General features: G+C 47.0%; 1 long non-coding RNA gene across 1 annotated transcript; it reads right to left on the bottom strand.

The window, feature by feature from the left end:
• Positions 1-8,536: 8,536 nt before the first annotated feature.
• On the bottom strand, positions 8,537-11,527 carry LOC136009120 (uncharacterized). The gene is made up of 3 exons (XR_010610345.1): positions 11,484-11,527; positions 10,293-10,387; positions 8,537-8,572 (listed from the first exon to the last, which is right to left on the bottom strand). It is a non-coding gene; the product is annotated as an uncharacterized LOC136009120 (long non-coding RNA).
• Positions 11,528-15,784: the final 4,257 nt, after the last annotated feature.

The raw sequence follows: 15,784 nt of genomic DNA, 5'->3' as shown, positions 1-15,784 counted from the left end.
TAAGCACTTTTCATCTGTGAGGATAAACCAGAAGGTAACTATGGATTCAGCATGAAGAGCAATCCAGCGAGGTAAACAACAAGGTTTAATGAAACTAGCTGGGTTAATTGGGAATGGAAGCACTTTCCAACAGATCAATCGTGTCTTCTGTTCTGCCTCAGAGTTCAATACTGGACATCATGCAAGAATGTAATGTTTTGTGGTGCCAGGAAAACCACTATTAGCGCAGTTTATTAGATTGTGCATAGGCAGCCAGTGCCTTTAATCAGTTTTATTTCCTATTAGCTAAATATATGAGTAACATGAGGTATTTTGTTGAAAAGGGGAGTCAAGTCTTCGCAGTATTTGGTTAACTGAAAGTGAGAAAGCATCCAGCCACCTCCAAGTAGAGGAGAAAGCACACCAAGCCCTTGCCCTGCGGGACAAGCAGAGCTTGTGTCCCCATGGCAGCAGCTGCCTGGGGCAGTGGGTTTGTCACTGCTCTGCTGCACACAGCCAGTACCTTTTCACTACCCCTCTGCCAAGGCAGGGCTGTGGGGCAGTTCTTCTGGGAAATGCCCCAGATCCTCAAGCTCTCCTGCTCACATTCCTGCCTCCGGGAAGCTGCACTTCTGGTGGTTGGTGCCTGTTTATCATTGGGGTGTTTTGTTTTCATCGTGGGGTCCTCCGTGCACATCATCAGAGCCGTGCTGAGGATCCCCTCTGAGCAAGGGCACCACAAAGCCTTCTGCACGTGCCTCCCTCGCCTGCCCGTGCTCTCCCTGTCTGTCAGCACTGGCGCATTCGCCTGCCTGAAGCCCTCCTCCATCCCATCCCATCCCTGGATCTGGTGGTGGCAGTTCTGTACTCGGTGGTGTCTCCAGCAGTGAGCCCCCTCATCTCCAGCCTGAGGAACCAGGAGCTCAAGGATGCTCTGAGGAAGCTGGTGGCTGGATGTGTTTCAGGCTCTATCTCCCTTTGCTGCTTTACATAGGTCTTTCTGTTTCAGCTGGTGATGTTCTTGTCTGCGTGTAAACGGCAGTTTTCATCCCCTCCTGCTTAAGTATCCACACACGTCCAGTGACCCACAGAGGATGTGTCCTTGGGCGTCTCTCACTGTATTTAAGGGAAACCAAAGACCCTGCAGCAACTTCTTCTCTGTGATACGGCTCTCTGGGACGGCTGCTCTGTCCCTGGAGCAGGAAGAGCTCTTGAGGAGCCCAAGGGCCAGGGCTGTTGTGCTGGTGTGGGGAGACGGGATGGCACGGGGGGGCTGCAGACCTCTCAGGGTGTCCTGGGCAGGAGAGCAGGGACACAGGGGTCCCTGCAGGGGACTCCCCTGCAATGGCACAGGCTGGGGCTGCCTGGCTGGGAGCAGCCCATGGCAAAGGTCTGGGGGGGCAGGAGCTGGACAGGAGGCAGCGTGTGCCCTGGCAGCAAGGGAGCGCAGCAGCACCGCGGGCTGTATGGCCGGGAGCACGGCAGGAGAACAAGGGAAGGGATGCTCTGGGATACTCCATCCGGGTTTCAGTTCCCCAATTCAGGAATGACATTGGCAAGCAGGAGTGGGTTTAGCAACGGGCCCTCAGGACAGGCAGGGACTGGAGCCCCGTGCCTGTGGGGAGAGGCTGGGGGAGCTGGGCTTGTCCAGCCCGGAGAAGGGAAGGCTGATGGGGACCTGCGATCTTGGGAAGGGAAGGCTGTCGGGACTGGCTGCCTCTCCCGGCAAGGAGGACGTGGAGAATACAGAGCCAGGGTCCTCACTCTGGTGCCTGGTGGGAGGACGGAAGGCAATGGGGGATAGTGGCAGAGGAGAGTTTCAGCCAGGACATAAGGAAACCTTGTCCCCATAGGCTCAGGCAAGTGCTGCATCCGGTCACCCAGAGAGGCTGTGCAGCCTCTGGCCTTGGGGTTTTCCAACTGGGGCTGAATCGACCTTTGAACCGCTTGTTCTGAGCCTGTTTCTGACAGGCTGGGCTTGAGATTTCCTGCGGTCCCCTCCAGCCTCTGTTCTCGTATGATCCTGCAATGACGAGGCTATGAAGGGCCACAGAGAAGCTGTGGCTGCCCCATCCCTGGCTGTGTTCAAGGCCGGGTTGGACAGGGCTCGGAGCAACCTGCTCTAATGGACCACTCTGAAACACCCCCATAACACCCAGGCACACCCCTGAAACACCTCAAAAAAAATCCAAACCACCCAGACAACATCCAATGGACACCCTAAAACATGCCCAGAGCCCCCAAAACTCTACTGGGATTCCTCAAACTCCTCATGTCCTTGTCCCCTCCCTGCTGTGATGCCGTGGCTTAAATCAAAACCTAACCCCTAACCCTAAACCCTATCCCTGAGCAAAACCCTTATTCCTGACCCCAACTCTAAGCCTCACTTATTTTTGTAATAAGCTATACCGTGTAATTATAATTATTATCGAGCAGATATTATTTTAATAAATACCAATTTATACATCATCCTCGCTAGTAGAAATGCTTTGCAGCCCAGTGCGCCCATGACACCTCAGGCCATAGAAACCGGGGCGGGTCACCCAGAAGGGACGGGTTGCTGCTTGGGTCGGGCTGGGTGACGCTCAGCGGGTGCTGAGCAACTGTATTGGGCATCACTGCTGGCTCCTGGTGTCTTTTTCCCTTTTTGGTTCCGTATCTCTCCGCTTGTTGTTTCCATTCTTTAATAGCAATAACACGAATATTACAGTGTACTTGATTTCGGTTCCTGACCTGTTCTCATCTCCACCTGCGGGTTTTACGTTGTTCCCATTCTCCTCCCCATCCCGCCCGGGTGCTGAGCAAGTGGCTGCTGGTGCTGAGTTCCCAGCTGGGTTTCAGCAGTGACCCGATCCTGGGCTCTTTGTACACGGGCACAGAGCTGGAAGCAGCATTATTTGGTTCAGGAAGCGCAGCTCCCGACTGTTGCTGGGGCTGGGGCTGTGCTTGCCAAGGGCAGGGGAGGCCCAGCAACAGCTCCTGTCCCGGCGCAGCTGCTGAGGGAGCACAGGGGCTTCTGCGGACATTGCCACAGTCAGGGTTCTGCAAAGCCCACCAGCCCCTTCCCACCTTCCGCAGTGCCCGATGGGCTTCTGGGCTGAGCCTGCGTCTGCCAGTACCTGTCACCCCGGCTGGAATGGCTGGAGAGCCGCTGCTGAGGCTGCAGCAGCCGCAGTGCTGGTTGCTGGGGTTGGAGTAGAAGCACTGCCTGCTGCTTTGCCACGAGATCCAGGGACCTTTTCTCCTTGAGGGTGCTGCATAGTGCTGAGCAGGGCTCGGTGGGCACGGGGCAGGCCCCAGCACGTTGTGCTGGTTTCGCCTCTCTGGTATCGCCAGGACGATGCTTTTCCCAGCCAATGGAGTGGTTCTCCTGGATCTTGCACTTGTTCAGGGGTGAAGTTCCACAGCATTGCAGGGGCCCCTGGCCTAGGTACCTGCCCATACGGTCCCACACACCCTGCTCCCGTAACCGTACAGCCTCGGGGAAGGTGTCTGGGGGTGTGCTCACAGCGTTGCTCACCCTTAAGCAAGACCTGAACCATAGGCAGCAACACGCTGGTGCCCAGCAGAGGAGCAGGGTGGTTTCATGGGCATTCAAAGGACATTTGAAGTGTCTGAAATTCTGAAATGCTACCGTAAAGAGCCTGGCGGGGAGGTGGAAGATGTGGGGGGACGTCTCCCCCATAGGTTGGTCCTCCGAGGAGAAAAAGCAGGAGGTGCAGTTATTAATAGTTCCCACAACGTGGATTGCAAAGTCCAGGGGGGATGGCGATGCTGAGAGCACAGACCAGACTGACAGTGTCTAGTACAAAGATGTCAGCACCGTTCTTAACATCAAGACACAAACACGGCTCTTTAAACCATAAGATTTATTATCAGTATAAACATTGAGAATGTTATAAATAACAATAAATTTATTAATAAAGCTATAAATAACATACAAATTTGTGAAGAAAGCTATAAATAACAATAAATTTATTAATGAAGCAATAAATAACATACAAATTTATGAACATAGCTATAAATAACAATAGATAAAGAAAGCTATAAAAAACAAATTTATGAATAGAGCTGTAAATAACAATAAATTTATTAAGAAACTATAAATAACATACAGACTTGTGAAGAAAACTATAAATAACAATAAATTTATTAATAAAGATATAAATAACAAATTTTTGAATAGAGCTATATATAAGAATAAATTTATTAATAAAGCTATAACATACACATTTATGAACACAGCTATAAGTAACAATACATTTACTAATAAAGCTATAACATAAATTTATTAAGATATAAATAACATACGAATTTATGAAAAGCTTTAAATAAGAAGAAATTTATTAAGAAAGCGATAAATAACATACAAATTTATGAATAGAGCTATGAAGAACAATAAATTTATTAAGAAAGCTATAAAAAACATACAAATTTGTGAAGATATAAATAACAATAAATTTAATAAAGCTATGAATAACATACAAATTGATGAATCAAGCTATAAATAACAATTAATTTATTAATAAAGCTATAAATAACATACAATTTATTAATCGAGCTATAAATAACAATAAATTTATTAATAAAGCTATAAATAACATACAATTTATGAATCAAGCTATAAATAACAATTTATTAATAAAGCTATGAATAACATACAAATTTATGAATCGAGCTATAGATAACAATAAATTTATTAAAGCTATAAAATAAAATTTATTAATAGAGCCATAAATAACATACAAATTTGTGAAGAAAGCTATAATGATAAATTTATTAACGAATCTATAAATAACATACAAATTTATGAATAGAGCTATAAATAACAATAAATTTATTTAAAAAGCTATAAATATACAAATTTGTGAAGACAGCTATAAACAACATTTATTAATAAAGCTATAAATAACACATAAATTTATACCTATAATTTCAAAGTTATGAATAAAGCTATAAATAATGTATAAATTTATTAATAAAGCTAAAAATAGCAAATTTATGAATAACACTAAAATTAACATAAATTTATTAATAAAGCTATAAAAATACGGAAATTCATTAATAAAGCTATGAATAAAATAGACATTTATTAATAAAGGAATAAATAACGTATACATTTATACCTATAATTTTCAAAGTTATGACTAAAGCTATAAATAATGTATAAATTTATTAGTAAAGCGAAAAATAGCAAATTTATGAATAACACTATAAATCACATAAATTTATTAATAAAGCTATAAGTAACATATAAATTTATACCTATAATTTTCAAAGTTATGAATAAAGCTATAATGTATAAATTTATTAATAAAGCTAAAAATAGCAAATTTATGAATAAACTATAAATAACATAAATTTATTAATAAAGCTATAAACAACACAGAAATTTATTAGTAGAGCTATAATATACACATTTATTAATAAAGCTATAAATAACATACAATTTATGAATCGAGCTAAAAATAACAATAAATTTATTAATAAAGCTATAAATAACATACAAATTTATGAATCAAGCTATAGATAACAATAAATTTATTAAAGCTATAAAATAAAATTTATTAATAGAGCCATAAATAACATACAAATTTGTGAAGAAAGCTATAATGATAAATTTATTAACGAATCTATAAATAACATACAAATTTATGAATAGAGCTATAAATAACAATAAATTTATTTAAAAAGCTATAAATATGAATAAAGCTATAAATAATGTATAAATTTATTAATAAAGCTAAAAATAGCAAATTTATGAATAACACTATAAATAACATAAATTTATTAATAAAGCTATAAGCAACACAGAAATTTATTAATAAAGCTATGAATAAAATACACATTTATTAATAAAGCTATAAATAACATATAAATTTATACCTATAATTATCAAAGTTATGACTAAAGCCATAAATAATGTATAAATTTTTTAAATAAAGCTAAAAATAGCAAATTTAGAATAACACTATAAATAACATAAATTTATTAAAAAAGCCATAAACAACACAGAAATTTATTAATAAAGCTATGAATAAAATACACATTTATTAATAAAGCTATAAATAACATATACATTTATACCTATAATTTTCAAAGTTCTGAATAAAGCTATAAATAGTGTATAAATTTATTAATAAAGCTAAAAATAGCAAATTTATGAATAACACTATAAATAACATAAATTTATTAATAAAGCTATAAATAACATATAAATTTATACCTATAATTTACAAAGTTATGACTAAAGCTATAAATAATGTATAAATTTATTAATAAAGCTAAAAATAGCAAATGTATGAAAACACTATAAATAACATAAATTTATTAATAAAGCTATAAATAACATATAAATTTATACCTATAATTTCAAAGTTATGACTAAAGCTATAAATAATGTATAAATTTATTAATAAAGCTAAAAATAGCAGATTTATGAATAACACTATAAATAACATAAATTTATTAATAAAGCTATAAATAACATATAAATTTATACCTATAATTTCAAAGTTATGACTAAAGCTACAAATAATGTATAAATTTATTAATAAAGCTAAAAATAGCAAATTTATGAATAACACTATAAATAACATAAATTTATTAATAAAGCTACAAATAGCATATAAATTTATACCTATAATTTCAAAGTTATGACTAAAGCTATAAATAATGTACAAATTTATTAATAAAGCTAAACATAGCAAATTTATGAATAACACTATAAATAAGTTTATTAATAAAGCTATAAACAACACAGTAATTTATTAATAAAGCTATGAATAAAATACACATTTATTAATAAAGCTATAAATAACATATAAATTTATACCTATAATTTCAAAGTTATGAATAAAGCTATAAATACTGTATAAATTTATTAATAAAGCTAAAAATAGCAAATTTATGAATAGCACTATAAATAATATAAATTTATTAATAAAGCTATAAATAACACATTTTTAATAAAGCCATAAATACCATACAAATATATGAATAAAGCTATAAATAACCTACAAATTTATGAATAATGCTATGAATAACATATAAATTTATGAATAAAGCTATAAATAACAAATTTATGAATGAAGCTACGAATGAACATAGGAATTTAGGAATAAAGCTATCAGTAACACACAAGCTGATGACTAAAGCTATGAATAACACACAAATTGATGACTAAAGCTATCAGTAACGTCAAAGTCCGGAAACAGAAGAGGCGTGACGCTGAACCCAGGCCCCAGTTCCGTGCCCAGCGCTGCTGCCGCACTCGCAGGACGGAACCAGCCGGCAGCTGCTCCACGTGTTCACCGCTCCTCACTCCGGTGTCTTCCTCCAGAAGCAGCCCCGCTTACAGGCTCCACCTTCCGGCTCCTGGGGGTCTAGGAAGCAAACGACACCCAGGAAGCATCAGGCCTTGCCTAGGGCTCACCCGGCAGCACGCACAGCAACTGTGCTGCCATCGGGGACGGTCCGACCTGGCCAAAGGCGGCCTGCCACTTGGGAATCTGAGGGTGCTTTTCTCCTGTGTCTCAGCACACGTACCAGCAGGCTGCTCTGAAACGCCTTTAGTGCGCTGAGCCAGAAAGGCTGGACTCGTGCACTCACTTCGGCAGCATGCGGGGCTTTTCCCCTCTTACTTCAACGGTCACCTCATTCGTCAGTGCTCCCTCTGTGGCACTCTCACCCTCCAGCAAACATACCCACAGCCGGCATCTCAGTGTTGTGCGCTGTGCCGTGCAGGGCTCTGACACAACTCCCGCAGCTTCAGCTTTTACTGACTGACAGAATTTATTCCCTTCTCCCCCCAGGAGTCCTCAGCACCAGCTTATCTATAGAAGCCTGTCGGGAAGTACGCTAAGAGCTCGTGCGAGTGCAATGGTTGAACTGAAGGCCCAGTGAGGTACTTACACTGCAGACAGTAACTCAGCTCTTGTGATCTCCCCTTCCTGGAAGAGTTTCAGAGCAGCTGTCTTGGCCGCCTCTAACAAACGTAGGATCTCTTACCAGGGACTTACCCTGCTGTGAGCTCTGTCTTCTCTTCCTGCACTGAGGTTTTGCAGGGGATCCTGGCTCTTCTGCAGCTTTCTTCGCCGCCTCGGTTCCTGATGGCAGCTCTCTCCCTTCCGTCAGAGATGCACATGCAACACTCGCATTCTCCTTTGAATAAACACACCAAAAATGAAATAAACCCAAAGATCACGCAACAGTTTCCCGGGAAGTTTTACCTCCATTTAGCCCTTACGTGCTCTGCACTGAACAGTGCCTCCACAACAGCCATTTCAGACTGGTGAGCTGGGGTGTGATCCAGTCCTTCTCCCCGTTCTTCAGGGGCTCCCTGTGTGGTCACAGAGTCTTGTGCCGTTTCAGCAGCAGCGGTGCTTTCTATGGCTGCATTGAGGTAGCTTTCAAGCAGCTCTCCATCCCAGCTTTCCACTACAACAGCGCTGCGTGATGCACACATCTCATTCAAAATCTCAAACACATCTTCGTAGCTGAATTCCGGCAACTTCTCCTCGCCCTCAGATGCATGATGTGCCCCATCAGAGGGCGGGCATTCAGCTGCAGAAGGTGGCTGCACGTCAGGACTCTGCGAGAAACAAAATACAGGGAATTGCTAGACCCAAAAATCACAACCATTTTCAGTCAGGGCTGACGGATTTTACTGCTTCTGAGGACCATGCAAGTGCTTACTGATGATGAGGACACAAGCAGGGCAGGATGACCAATGCTGTAGCTGGCTGCATCCCTCAGCAAGACCTCGGGGAAGTGTCTGCCCCAGAGCACACACGAGGTAAACTGATTCTTGGCCAGAGCTCAGTGAGATCCACAGCCAAAGCACTGTCTTCTGTACCACCTGCACAGCCCCTGCCACCCTGCTCCCGGAGAAGCGATCGAGGCTACACTAAGGCTCGGAAATCTCAAGCCCGTTTGATCCCTTCTGCACAATGCTCCTGCTGTCCTGCTCAGAGGCAGCCAGGCACTGACCTGGCACCACTGGCTTACACCCCTGCTTGCCTTTGGGCTGCTCACACGCAGGGGACCTTCCACCAACCTCTGCCCAGATGCACCAGCACCTTTTGACTGGCAGTTCCCTGGCTGCGGGTGTACAATCCAAGCAACCGCTAACCAGGAAGCGGTTAACCAGGAAGCTACCAGGCCACTTACTGGTTAAGTAACCAGTCCACCTCTTCTGACTCCATGGGACTTGCTTCTCCAAGGAAGACCCTTTTGACCGTGTATTTCTATCACCTTTCAATCTCGACACACCACCACCCCCTGACGACTCCTTTGGGAGCATGTGCTATCCCAGACACTGATCTCAGCCTTCTGACATCGGAACTGATGTGACTGTGACTTCCCATCGCTCACACTGATCCTCATGTGCTGGAGGGAAAAGCAGCTCACAATGGAAGTGAGAGGACAAAGATGCACCGTGTGGAAAACAAACACCAGCCTATCGATGGCACGACTGGCTGTTGGCTATTTCTAGCCTCACAGCAACGTTACCCTGGCCATAACCTCCCCAGCTCGGGTAAGCTCATATTAAAACAGGAAAACACGCAAAAAGGACAAAAGGTTGGTATTCGCAAGACAAGAAACTGGACGATCAGGCTTGCACGGGTCAACCCTTTTTCAGCACACACCAGCAGAGCTTGCTTTGCTTATCCCCTGTGAGGAAAAAAAGTATCTCCATGCTGCTGGACCGCGAAAGGAAGCCCTGGCATTTTTACTGAGGTTCTTTTGCTACTGGATAAGCCAGGCCACCCAATGAGGGGCGATTTCCACCAGAATTCTAGAAAGCCTTGACAGGAAGCACTGGAGCTCTCCTAGATAGGGTATCTCTGAGCTGGGGCCAATTGCAAAAGTCAGCTTGGTTCTTCTCATGCATCCAATGAAACTCAGGACTGCCGCAAGCTGTCTGGGGCACAGAAGTGGAGCTGATTCCCAGTATCATAACATTAAAGAATCCCATTTTGTGCAGGCCAGGGCTTTCTTCAAGGACAAACGGAGACTCAGGAACTAAAGCGAACTATGGTGAAGTCAAACATAACACTTTTATGGGAAAAAACCCTCCGCCGATGAGGACACCCACTATGCCGCTGCCCTGAAACCTTACCTGCATTACAGCACTGCCCCTTTCGTGTTTCAAAGCGGTGCTTTGAAATGGGCACTGGCAAACCACGTTACTTTCCCTTTCCAAAGCAGGTCAGTCCCAAAGTCCTCTCCTTCCTGCCGCAAGCCCAGAACCCTGCGGTCCGTGCACGGGGTCTCCTCCCTTCCCCCTGCTCTCTGTGCGCTGCACTCACCTGCACAAAGCCGCAGTCGGTGGACGCCGCAGCCGCAGCACTGGCGCTGACAGTCAGAGGCCCTCCCTGGGCAGGGGGCAAACACTGCGGGGTGGCTGCAAAATTCAAACACAGGGATCAGATGCCAGAACCGGTGCCCAGTGTGCACAGTTCTGTTGCTTACTTGCATTAAACACTGCAGTAACCACTCCGTAAGATAACTCCCTGAAAGGGATTATGGCCTCCCCACTGACTGAGAGACTGAGCTCTCCACCTTAAAACATATTTCTTCTGAAGTATGGAGACACAGATCAAACATACGTCTTGTAGAATTAACCAACACACACACACACAGAAACTTCCTATTCACTCTATCTTAATATCACCCTTTGGATTTGGCGGCTTGACTTTCTCAACACACCACACCACAGAAAGGGGACGCCCACAGGAAGGGCCTGCCTGTTCACACACACACACTGGAATGAAAATGGGATCTTATTCCAAAAAGCAGGAAAAAGTGCTTGTGAAACAGGAGGCAAGTGTAAAACAGAATGTCCAGATCACAGGCTATAAGAAGCTACAAGTAAAGTAGAAATTGCACAACTCTTGCACTTAGTAGAGCTTATAGTGAAAGCAGCTCGTGAATCAAATGCGCTGTAATGCCTGTACATCAAGGGGAGGAGAGCAAACATAACCGTGTAGCAGCCCAGACTGGTGACCAGTTCTGAACGGGTCTGAAGTGCAGAATGGTGCACAAAAAGAATGGTTTGCACTCACAACACCTTTTCTTGGGGTTTTTTCCCAGCTGCAGCAGTGCCTGATCTAACAGCAAGAAAAACTGCCCCACTGATGGGCTCGGCCGGCAAAGGGAAAGGGGCCAATTCATTTGTAATACTTCAAGTCTTCCAGGTGAACCAGGATTCCACACACACCTGCTTCACCCACACACTGTTGTCCTTCCCTGCTCATTGCAGAGAAGGCATTTCTAAGCTCTTCTGTCTCTGATACAGTTCATCTCATCAGAGCCAGAAGAAAGGAGCAGCTAACGCACATTCTGTCACCGGCTGGTAGCAAGTAACGGGCAGGGAGCACACATCTCACTGCAAGCACCCACGTCAGGTACACACACAGTGACAGAGCACTGGGGAAAACCATTTCATGCATCACTTTGCGGTAACTTCTCGGGCAGCAAGGGGAGAACTTTTGCCGTACGTGTTGGATCCGGGCCTGGCAAGCACTGCCCCGGAGACGCGCAGCTGCCAGGTTCTGGAAGGGAAGCAGCAGCTGGAGCCCCTCGCTGAAGCGGCAGAAGCGAGCACACGGTGTGGAGCGTGTACGTGACCTCGGTGGAACCCCGGTGGAGGACGGGAAAGGGAGCCCCTGGGCCTGGGAAAGCTGCGGAAGCCCCGTGCCCTGGCAGCGACCCAACAGAACCCTGCCACGGTCTGCAAGGGACTGGGCGCTGCTGGGAAGGCGCTGCCTGGAAAGCAGGGGGGTACAGGCAGGAGGCCGCTCTGTTGGCGTAAGGGAAGAAGCTGGCTGGACGGCAAGGTTGAGGAGCCTGTCCTGCAGTCACCAGTCCTGTAAAACAAAGGGAAACGAGGACTAAGGGAAGGAATTCTCACTAGCCCTGAAAGGCAGGATGAGGAGCCGAGGCTCCACGACGTTCCCTGGGAAGACCACCTTTGCTCCAATGCTCTTAATCCAACAACAGAGTCTATACTTATACCTAAACATACAGTAACTGCTGTAGCACTACCACCTGAACACACAGGAACATCAGTGCTGTGCCAACGCACAGTCATCTCTGGAGCATTCAGTCTCCTGAAGCCCTCAGGAGCAAGGGATCGCTACCTAGAAATGTGCTATTATGAATCAAAACGGGCAGGAGCTGACTAAACGGGCACAACTCATTTAGGAAGTGCTGCGCGTTACAGCAGGCGGAGAGTTGAAATAAAAGGGGAATCGTGAAGCACGGCTCTACCAAACTCCAGCGCTGACAGCACACGGGCAGCCAAGGCAAGGGCAACGTCCAAATCCTAAACGTGACTCTGAGAGCCCCTGATCACAAGTCCTTCAGTTTGTCAAGGGAAACAAACCCAAAGCCAGCTTTTTTCCAGGTAGCTCACCCGGTGCAGTTGAGCCTAAGAAAGCTCGGACTTTGCGTTTTGTTACTCCCAAGACATTCCCTTTAATCTTCCCTGGTTTCCTCCCTCAGTCAGTCACTGTTTCATGGAGCGGTACCTGCCCTCATAGCGTTACCCACCGCTTCCCGCAGATTTAACGACAGCTTTCGGAGCAGCCCCTCAAGGAGCAGTAACGTTCACCTGGCAGGGCCGTGCCCGCTCCACAGACGGGGTGAGGGTGCTCTCAGTGCGGCCCCCGACAGAGGCCGTCTTGCAGCCGAGGGGCAGACTGAAGCACACGCGAGCCCCGCTCCCCGTGCCTGCTGGCAGCACATCTCCCTGCGCCAACAGCAGCGGCTTTCCCGCAGCAAGGTCCGGCAGCCCCGCTCCCCGCGGGGGTGGCGCTCTCCAAAGCCCCCAGCCCCCAGCGCTTCTCGGCCCGCAGCCCGGGGCCACCCCAGCTCACCGGGCCTGGCAGCCTCGCCGAGCGTCGAGGGCGGGCGCTGGGAGCGCTGGGGCGGGCGGCTGGGCAGCTCCGGGCCGGCCGCCAGCTTCGCCTTGTTGGCGCTCGTCAGGCGCTTGAGGCGCACGAGGAGCTCGGGGCGGTCGCGGCGGAAATGGGGGCTGTGGAAGTGCAGCAGGGGCCCGGCGGAGCCGCCGCCGTCGCCCCCCGCCGGGTCCCGCAGGGGCCCGGGCCCCGGCCCCAGCTTGCGGAACCCGTACAGGTTCAGCTGCCGGATGAAGCTGGCGAAGTTGCTGGTCTTGAAGAAGCCGGCGCCCAGCGCCGCCCCCTCGCCGGCCGGCTCCGCGCCCAGCAGCTCTCGCTCGAAGAGCCGCCGGTCGATGAGCAGCCCCTCGCCACGGGCATCCCAGCGCACGGAGCCGCAGCGCGGGCTGTTCACCAGCTGCCAGAGCTTGGCCGGGAAGCGGCTGGGGTTGACAGCGCCGGGCAGCCGCTGGCCCTCCATGGCGCTCCCCGCCAACGGACGCCCCGGCCGCTCGCGCTCCACCGCCCGGCCCCATCGGCCCGCGCCGGGGGAGCGACACCGGCCCGCGGCCGGCTTCAGCCCGCGCTGCCCGCTGGACATCCGCAGACCGCAGCGCTCCGACAGAACCAAAGCTGCTTTCTTCCCGAAGCAAAGCCAGACTCAACTCATGCTTTCCCTCTCCGGAAAACACAGCAGAGTGAACCCAGCTCCCTGCACACCTTCCCCTCCGAGCCCGACTGCCCCACAACAGCCAGCAGCTTCAGAGAACCTTCTGGTGCCTGCCAAGGGGAACAAAGCCCACTTGTGAGCGCACTGCTCCCACTCTTCTCACTGCTCATTCTGTAGCTGAAGACCACCACAAATAATCCAGTGGGCTTTATGAGGACTTACGGAAAAATCGACCGAATTCCTCCACATGGAGACCTCCGGAAAGGTGCCCCCAGCACGGAAATCCGCCCTTGCCTTGCCACCTTAACCACCACTGCCGGACTGACCCTCTGCTGCACCACTTTGCTGGGCTGGAGCACGGCTCCACAGTGCGAACATCCAGCCGCTGCTCCCGAGCAGGTAGCGCCAGCACAGAAAGCAGTTGCTGAGCAGCACCTACACAGGGAGACCGGCAGAACAATGCTCCCAACATGGGAATCCACTCTTGCTTAACCACATAGAATCGCATGTGTACTGCCTACATGGAGTGCTCTCTCAAGTGCCACGGAACCGAGCTCCGAAGTGTGAATGTCTAGATCCTGCTCCTAAGGCTAATGTTTTAGAAAAGAAAGAACTGCACGTGCTCCATACGGTCCGGAACAGTGCCCCCAGCATGGATATCCTCACTTACATACACACCTAAAACTCCATCCTAAAGCCTCACTCAACAGCACTCTCTGTTGATCCACAAAACAGCTCTCAGAGTTTGAACGTCCAAATCCTGATGTGAAGAATATACTAACAAACAGAAAGCTGGTGCTGGGCATCACGTAAACATGGTGCCTTCCGCAACAGGGACACCAACATGGCAATCCACCTCTGCTTAGCTACCTAAACCTACACCTGTGTCCGACCACACAGGGCAGCACTCTCAGACGCCCCATAAACCAGGCCCCTATGTGCGAGGTCTAGACCCCGCTCCTAAGCCTCATGTCTTAGGACAGAAACGAGGAGCTAGGCATATCCTATGCATTGTGCCCTCTGGAACAGTGCTGCCAATATGGAAATCCTCACTTCCTTACCGACCTAAAACTGCATTTGTGTAAAGTCCAACTGGACAGCACTACCCTCTGACCCACAAACCAGCTCCCTCAGTGCAAACGTTCAGACCCTGATGCTAAGCCTATGGTGCCAGGACAGAAAGATACGCATTAGCTACACACGGCGTCCTGTACAACAGTGCCACCAATAGGGCAAACCATTTGGGTGTCAAACCCCCAAATTATTTTCTTTTTTCCTTTTTTTTTCTCCCTAGATTTTTTCCCCCATGTGTTTTTGTTCCACTCTTTTTAACCCCACGGTTATTTTATCCCACGTTTTTCCCCTTCCAGTTCCCCTCCTTTTTGTTCCCATCGTCACATCCCATACACACTTCTTTTTTCCTCACAGGTTTCTCTCCTTTTTTTCCCTCTCCCTCCAGCATTCTTTGGGGATTTTTCCTTTCTTTTTTTGTCCTTTTTTTTTTTTTTTTGGAGGTGGGTTGGGTTTTTTTTGCTGGTGTTTTGGGGTGAGTTGTTGTTGGTTTGTGTTGTTTTGGTTTTTTATTTGGATGGGGGTTTTAATTTTGCTGGAGCTTTTTCCATGGTGTTTTTTGTTCCATGCTCCCCCCCCCCCCCCCCCCGCATTTTCCTCCCTCCCCGTTTCTCTCTCCCACTGTTTCCCCCCCAGGTCGGTAGGGTTCTTTTCCTACGGCTTCCCACACGCACACTTCCCTCCCCACCCATGTCTTCCCTTCTGGTTGGTGGGGGTTTTCCCCACACTTCCCCTCCTCCACTTTTCTCCCTTGTGTGTGTCCCCTCCCTTTTTCCCCCCACCCTTTTTTCCCCATTCTTGGCTGGTTTTTCCCCATGGGGATGGGTTTTTTTTGACACCCCCTTTTTTTTGCCCTCCCCCCACCCGCTAGGGGTTTCATTTGTTTTTTGGGGAGGTTGTTTTAATTGATGGTTTTGAGTGGGGTTTTATTTGCTTCCCCTTCCCCCCCCCCCCCTTTTTTGTCTGTTTTTTTCTCCCCAGGTTGGTGTGGGGCTTTGGGTGCAGTTTTTGGTGGGTTGGGTTTGGTTTATTTTTTTCTTTTTTCCTGATTCCTCTTTTTTCCTGGATTTTTTTTTCCGCAATTTTTTTTGGTCCACATTTTTTAACCCCCCAGTTCCCCCACACACACACTTTTCCTCCCCCACAAAATGGGGGGTTT

Source organism: Lathamus discolor, chromosome 2, assembly GCF_037157495.1.
Source record: "Lathamus discolor isolate bLatDis1 chromosome 2, bLatDis1.hap1, whole genome shotgun sequence".
NCBI lineage: Eukaryota > Metazoa > Chordata > Aves > Psittaciformes > Psittacidae > Lathamus > Lathamus discolor.
The sequence above is the reverse complement of the archived record's forward strand: the minus strand, read 5'-3'. Positions and strand labels throughout refer to the sequence as shown.